This window comes from Ovis aries, chromosome Y, assembly GCF_016772045.2.
Source record: "Ovis aries strain OAR_USU_Benz2616 breed Rambouillet chromosome Y, ARS-UI_Ramb_v3.0, whole genome shotgun sequence".
Lineage (NCBI taxonomy): Eukaryota > Metazoa > Chordata > Mammalia > Artiodactyla > Bovidae > Ovis > Ovis aries.
The window spans coordinates 13497179-13503178 of NC_082741.1; the positions used below are offsets into that span (position 1 = coordinate 13497179).

General features: G+C 44.6%; 1 pseudogene; it reads left to right on the forward strand.

Moving 5' to 3' along the window:
• LOC132659073 (testis-specific Y-encoded protein 1-like) overlaps nt 1-5513 on the forward strand; it is a 598357-nt pseudogene extending 592844 nt beyond the window's left edge.
• The last annotated feature ends 487 nt before the right edge of the window (nt 5514-6000 follow it).

The window sequence follows — 6000 nt, forward strand, 5'->3', positions numbered from 1 at the left end:
TGGGATTCTCTAGGCAAGAGTACTGGAGTGGGTTGCTATTTCCTTCTCCAGGGGATCTTCCCGACCCAGGACTCGAACGCAGGTCTCCCGCATTGTAGGCAGATGCTTTACTGTCTGAGCCTTCAGGGAAGTCCTGATAAACTGAGTGTTTACATAAATAAATCCAAGAGAAAGTTCGCCGATGTGGTTTGTGGTGCTTCATCTGTGGAGTTCCTGAACCCTTATATGCTGAATGTATTTGAGATGCAGGATTACTTTTAGTATGCTGGAGAAAAACCTTGAGAAGCTGACTTCATGGATAATAAAAACTTCCTAGTTATTTAGTCTTTTTACATATCTTTCTTCAACCCTTTGCCAAAAATATCAGAATCTGCACACATGACAAAGTGAAAAACTTCTCTGTGGACTTTCTCAAACACATAGAGGTTTGCCCAAAGATTTATTCTATCCTGAAATTGTGTTCATTAGTTGTCATGGTCTGACCGTTGTACACTTGTTTGTTTGTTTGTTTATCTTCCTAAAAATTGTATACTGATGCCCTAACCCCAGAAGATGATAGCATTGGGAAGCAAGCCCTCTGGGATGTCCTTCTGCCACCACGGAGGAACTCTTGGCAAAGGAATGTCTCCACAAATGAAGGAGACCTCAGAGGGTTCGCCATAGCAGAGGGAGCAAGAACTCAGCAGTTTGCAAAGCAGAGGAGGATATACACCAGAACCATAACCCTACCAGCACACTGATGCTAGACTTCCCATGACTAGAAGTGAAACTTTCTGTTGTTGAAAAGCCAGTTTGTAGTATTTTGACATAAGAAATTGAATGAAGGGAAACACTGGTGACAGCACATTTTATTCTCACTCTTTAGTAACTGTGAGGGATAGTGTTTCATCTTGAGTTGCTTATGTGACATTTTACATGGAGGACTTATCTTGATACATGTCATGTAGAAATTGTTTAGATACATTTTTGTCAGGCCTAGAAACTTTATTCAAAATTGAATGTCCCACATTAATTGGTGCTAAAAAGTGAGTGATCTCTTTTGCTCCCTCTCCAGCCACTTGAAACATTCTGTAAGATGCCCTGAGGGGAGCACAAAGTAATATTTTAATGGAAACTTAACAGTTCTGTTTTGTAGGATTTTAGAGTGTGGGAACACACTTCTTGGCATCAAAACTTGACACTACCCTCATTCAAATCAGACATTGTTACATAGATTCAGAAGACAGGCTGGACCATGGACCCCCAACGCTGAAATTTCGGAAAGCAACCTTTCCATTTTTTTCAAATTATTTTAATGGGAAGACATTCAATTTACAATATTGGGTTAGTTGTTGCCTTACATCAACAAGAGCAGGTCACCAGTGTTCCCGCATCCAGAACCTTCCTCCCACCTCACTCCCCAGACTATTGCTCTTTGTTGTCCCAGAGCACTGGCTTTGGGTGCCCTGCCTCATGCACTGAACTTGCACCAGTCATCTGTCTATGTAGGGTAATGTACATCTTTCATTGCTATTCGCTCAAATCATCCCACCATTGCCCTCTCCACAGTCTGTTCTTTCCATCTCTGTCCCTTTTGCTGCGCTGCATGTTGGGTCATCATGACCATCTCTCCAAATTTCATACATATGCATTCCTACACAGGATCTGTATTTCTCTTTCTGACTTTACTTCATTCTGTAGAAGAGGCTCCTGTTTCACCCACCTCTCTAGAACTGACTCAAATGCACTCCTGTCCACAGCTGAGTAATAGTCCACCAGGTATATATACCACCACTCTCTTATCCATTCATCTGCAGTGGATATCTAGATTGTTTCCGTGTCCTAGCTATTGTAAATAGTCAGGCGATGAATATTGGTGTACACGTGTCTCTTTCACCTCTGCTTTCCTTGGGGTGTACACTGGGGTGATTGCTGGGTCATACGACAGTTCTATTTCCAGGTTTTTAAGAAATCATACGGTTTGTTGTGGCTATACCAGTTTTCCTTCCTACACAACAGTGTAAGTTGGTTACTTTTCACTCTCTCTCCTGTGTTCCTTATTTGAGACTTTGGGTGATGGTCGTTGTGACCAGTGTGAGATGACACCTCATTGTGGTATTGGCTATCATCTCTCTGATAATGAGTGATGTTGAGCATCTGTCCTGTGTTCATTAGCCATCTGTATATGTTCTCTGGAGAAATGTCTATTTAGTTTTTTTGCCCACTTTTTGATCGAGTTGTTCATTTTTCTGGTATTGAGTTGCATGGGCTGCTTGTATATGTGGGAGATTAACTCTTGGGCAGTTGCTTGATTTGTTGTAATTTGCTCCAGTTCTGAAGGCTGTCTTTTCACTTTGCTTATAGTTTCCTTCACTGTCCAGAAGCTTAGAAATTTAAATCAGTCGCTTTTGTTTCCTTCTGTGTTTATTTCCATTACTCTGGGAGGTGGGTCATAGAGGAGAAGATCTTGCTGTGATTTCTGTCAGAGAGTGTTCTGCCTTTGTTTTTCTCTAAGAACATTATAGTTTCTGGTCTTCCACTTAGATCTTTAATCCATTTTGCATTTGTTTGTGTGTGTCCCACTAGAAAACATTTCATTCTTTTAATGCGGTTGACCTGTTTTCCCAGACCTGCTTGTTCAAGAGGTTGCCTTTGCTCTGTTGCATATTTATGCCTCCTCTGTCAAAGACAAGGAGGCCGTGGGTGTGTGGCTTCGTCTCTGGACTCCCTATTTTGTTCCATGGATCTGTTTTTCTGTCTTTGGCCCAGTACCTTATAATCTTGATGATTAGCTTTTCAGTATAGTCTGAAGTCAGGAAGTCTGATTCCTCCATTTCCATTGTTTCTCAAGAGTGATTTCCTCATTGGAGGTCTTTTGTGTTTCCACACAAATTGTAAAATTACTTGTTCTAGTGCAGTGAAAAACACCGTTGGTGTTTTGATAGGGATTCCACGGTTGAATATGAGAATATCAGTGTGAATGAATGTACTGATAGATTGCCTTGAGTTGCATACTCATGGTGACCATATTGATTCTTCTGATCCAAGAACATGGTATACTTCTTCAACTATTTGTGCCATCTTTGATTTATTTCACCATGGTTTTATCGTTTTCTGTGCCAGGTTCTTGCTTTCTTTAGGGGAATATATTTCTAAATATTTGATTATCTTCCTTGGATGGTGAATGAGATACTTTCCTTAAGTTCTCTTTCTCATTGCTTGTGTATCAGAATGAAAGGGATTCCTGAGTATTAATTTTGTGTTCTGCAGCTATACTCTATTCATTGATTAGCTCAAGTAATTTTCTGCTGACATCCTTATTGTTCTCTGTGTGGAGGGTCATGTCATCTTCTAAGAGGGAAAAAAAAAAATTTTTTTTTCCCAATCTGTATTCCTTTTACTTCCTTGTTCCCTGATTGCTGTGTCTAGCACTAATTTAAAAACTAACTCCAATGTGTTTTTCACGTCAGAAAAACTTATAGATGAAATCACGAAGCCTTGAGAAATCTCAGTTCTGCCAGATTCCCGCAATAAAATCATGAAGATCTTCAGGAGTTAGGGGTAACTTTTTGGGCGGCGGGGAAGCAGAATCTGTTTAAGTATTTACAAAGCTATATCATAATCAAGTTAGTCTGGAATACTTGTAGTCTTTCCTTCAGTTTCAGAAGATTCTAGAGCCCTAAGAGTAATGCAAGGCTTTCTAACTGAAACCAAGAAACTCTCCAAGAGCTCATCAAACTCTAACTGTGCACATTAGAAAAATTGTGTTACTGTGCTATTAAAATTTGTGAGCTTTATAGCCAAATTAAAGAATGGCAAAGACACCTTCAAGATGATTGTGCTGAAGATCCTGCTAAAACAGGTCAGGCCACAGGACAAGGGAACAGGGAAGGCGTGGGAGACCCCTGAATGAAGTGTGGTCCAAGGCAGAGGTAGGCTCCAAAGGCACAGTTGAGAAGAGTCCATTAGAGCCACAGCTGTTAAGTGTCACAGTCATGACTTTGGATGTCTCCCTCAGGCCTGCGTCTGAGGAGGATCAGCACCTGAGGCCTCTAGGTCAGGGATGATGAGAGACGGTACACCAGAGCAGCCACCAGAGACAGTTATTGTTGTAAACGTTGATGATCCTGGGAAATAGCTGAGAGCGCGGGAGTCCAAGACCCATGCCCGTCAGTCAGAGCCCCTGTAGTTGCTCCCACTAGTGCAATGCAAAGGCACGAAGTGGTCCACCAGCAAAGAGGAACTGGAAGGGGCTGCTATTCTCATCTGCTCTGAGTGCCAGATGGATTCAGACACATGCCTGCCATCTGTTGTGAAGACAGGGAGCAGGTCAGAGACCTAGGGCTATCTTGCTGAAGACACATACACACACACATACACATGCACACCACCCCCTTGCTTGAAGACACAGTGTGCAACAGGGACTGCAAATCCTGACACGATAAGCAGTGACATTACTCTACCTAGCACACACAAGTCAGGAGGAGGAGAGTAGCGGTCAGAAACAACCCCTGCTTGGGGGATGCAGACCACCTCAGATGCAGAACACCACAAGGAACCCAGAGCCCTAAGTCTGTCTGATGGTATGGCAGGGACTGAGGACATGAGTGGTGGGTGGGCAAGTGGAAGTACCCAACATCCTTGGAAGCTCCTATGCCAGTGTGCTTCTTCCACTCAAGACTAGGGCTGTTGCTTTTGGCTCTTCTGGCCCAGCATGTGGCCTGAAGGGCTCCTTGACCTCAAGCAGATTATGAACCACGCGCAAGTTTCTGTCATGATCGGCGACCAAGATAAAGACTTTCTTAGCTACAAGATCGACTTGAAGGTCAGTGAGGGCATGTGGGTATGGGACTTGGTGGGGAGTTGGGGGGATCATGTTATCTGTGTTCATGTGATGTGAGAATGTGCAGAGGTTTAACTGTTAATGCCTGCCTGGGAGACAAGCTGAGGCACCCAGAAGCTTGCACCTTTACCCTCATCCCTGTCCTGGAAGGCACAGGAGCGGAGCCATCCAAGGTCCAGCTGCAAGCTGATCTTTTCCTATCGGGACAACTCCTACTTTTGGAACATGGTGATCATTAAGGAGGATTACTTTGACATCACTGGTAAGACATGGCTTCAGGGAGGTGTAGGTGTGTAAGGGGATGGATGATCCCCCTGCGGAATCCACCCCTGTGTTCCCGGTCTTTCTGCAGGGTGTAGGGCACGTTACTCCACTCCACTCCACTGGTTCTTGGACTTTGAATGAGGAGCACCCAGCTGCAGGCTGGACATCAGGAGCCTTAAATTTCTCAACTGGTTGTCAGGCCACAACTGCCCAGAAGCGAACAGGATTGCTGAGGTGGAGTTGCTTTGGGCCTGCATACTGTTGATGACTGACGTTGGAGTTCTTGGATGCTCACGAGAGTGTTTGGGCCTGGTCAGCCCTGGGCTGACCTTGCTTGTGTTGCCAGCAGATCATTGGCGAAGACATGTGGGACAGTCCTGTGACGTATTACACGAGGAAGGAAGGTTCTGCCATGAGCAGTAACTGACAGAGACACATGTGGGGAGGGTGTCTGGAGGTGGGCCCTGAAGGGACAGCCCTGTCGTGGCCAGGACACTGTCCTTTCCCAAATGGGGATGCTCAGGCTCATGTAAGCTGGCTGCAGAGCCAGATTTTGGGTCCTGCATGTAGCACATGACCTGCTGAGACTGGGGGCTTTGGAACTCGGTCTGTCCGTGAGTGAAGCAAGTCTCCCTCAGTGCAATAGTCCTAGGTGATACTACTAGAAAAGGGATGAATTAAGTATCTTTGTCAGAATCTTCTTTCCATGGGTCAAGCCATTCCCCAGCCTCCTGTTACTCAATGAGTTTAAGATTGCCTGTGCCTTACTCTCCCGCCCCTTACCCTGGGAAAGCCTATCATTGAAAGGGCACCCTGTCCAGTGTCCCAGTGCACCTGTGTGCTGACTTTGGGATCTTCTGTGAATTTACACATCCACCAATCGGCATCTCACCACAACCACACATGCTGCACTG